This window comes from Suricata suricatta, chromosome 8 (assembly GCF_006229205.1).
Source record: "Suricata suricatta isolate VVHF042 chromosome 8, meerkat_22Aug2017_6uvM2_HiC, whole genome shotgun sequence".
NCBI classification, from domain to species: domain Eukaryota; kingdom Metazoa; phylum Chordata; class Mammalia; order Carnivora; family Herpestidae; genus Suricata; species Suricata suricatta.
Genome location: NC_043707.1, coordinates 28,834,639 through 28,836,581, shown reverse-complemented (window position 1 = coordinate 28,836,581; position 1,943 = coordinate 28,834,639).

Sequence of the window (1,943 nt, the reverse complement as noted above, 5' to 3'; positions counted from 1 at the left end):
ACGTCAAGGGAGTGAGGACAGACAGGGCAGGACCTGGGGTGGACGTGGGGCCATAGTCTCTAAGTGAGTTCCAAACCAGAGCAGAACCCTTTGGGTGACCCGCTGGATGGCACTTGTGTTTCCCCTGCAGAGCTTCTCTGGGAGCCCTGGTGGGAAGCTAGCGGGGCAGAGGCAGGGCCGAGGTGCCCTCAACAACCCCAGTCTGGGTGGGGTGGGGTGGGCAGCTCAGGGGGTCACAGTACCAGACCTTATTCATTGTCACCAGAGGACTGAGACACATCCATAGGGAGTCACAGATACCGACCGCACTGTGCATAGGTGATCCCATCTGCACCACATGGACAGTCCTCCTCGCTCCCCTTGGAGGCAGGGAGTTGCAGTCTGAGGTCATCCTGATGGCTCTCAGGTCTAGATGAGGAGGGCAGGAGGTGGACTCCTATGGTACCCATGGGACATCACTGTGCACTGCCCCTCAGCTCTGCAGGCACAGGAAGGAGACTGGGGGCTCTCCCGGGGACTGACGGGGTGGCAGGGAGTGAATCTTGGAAGGTCTCATCACAAGTGAAAAAAATTGTGTAACTGTGTACCATGCCAGATGGTGATCGCTTGAAGTGGTGGCTGATTATCTCCCAATGTGCACAAACAGCAAATCATGTTGTGCATGTGAAACTAACATAAGGTTACGTGTCGATTATACTTAGATTTAAAAACACCCAGTCCATGGAGCACCTGGGTGGGCTCAGTTGGTTGAGCCTTCGACCCTCGGCTCAGGTCATGATGTTGCAGATGGGGAGTTTGAGCCCCATATCGGGCTCACTGTTGTCAGCCTCAGAGCAGCTTTGAATCCTCTGTCCCCTTCTCTCTGCCCCTCCCCCTCTTGCGCTCTTGACCTCATTGGTCTCTTCTCCTCATTCCAGGTGGGGAAACCGAGGCTCAGAGGAGTGACATTCCCAATTTAAAAATAAATTTAAAAATGAATAAAATAAAATAAATTTTAAAAATAATAAAAAGCCCAGTCCTTCAGCTCTGAGGGAAGCACTTTCTAAGGGTGTCCCAGAGGTGGCAAGGTGGCATCCTGGGGGATGCAGCTGCCCTGTGCCCTCCAGGGGACATACTTCAGGGGAGCACAGCAACCTTATAAAACCAGTATGGGGGGCGGGAGTGGGAAGCACCTGGCTGGTGCAACTGGTAGAGCATGCAACTCTTGATCTCGGTGTTTTAAGTTTGACGGACACAACTCACTTAAGTTATTTAAGATTACTTTAAAAAAATAAAATCTTAAAAAACAAGAAAACAAAACAAGAAAAATAAGGAGTTCAGAGATGATCACAAATGCAACACTTAATAGCTCATGCCCTTGGGCATGTCCCTCCTCTGAGCCTCGGTTTCCCCACCTGGAATGAGAAGAGACCAATGAGGTCACGTGTGCAGCAGCATGTGTGCTTGTTTTTACAGGATTATCTGCCTGTTTTGCAGAAAACGAAACTGAGGCTGAGGGAGAAGAGCCCAAAGTTACATACAACTGGCGAAGGCACAGGCTGCACTGGAACTGTCACTGACTACCAGCCGGAGGCTTCCCAATGCGTGGAGGCCCAGAGAAATGGTCGGCCTCCTGGGGTTAAGAGAGGCGACCCTGGGTGGAGGGCAGGGGAGTCTTCCGGTTGTCTTGTAGCTGGGAGAGTGGGGACGCAAGGGAAGGGGAAGCCCCGAGTACGACCGCGCGGGCCCACGGCGCAAGTTCACCCCACTTCGCTGGACCACGCCTACGCGGCTGCCGCAGAACGACTGCGAGACGCGGCGCCTTTAAAGCCTGGCGGGGGGGCGTGTCCGGCGGCGCAGGGCCCACCCCTGGGCGTGTCCACAAGGCGCCACGCCCCGAGGCTTGTAGCCGCGGCCCCGGGAGGCGGCGCCCGCTCTGGCTCCCCGGCCGCTCCAGTGGCAGC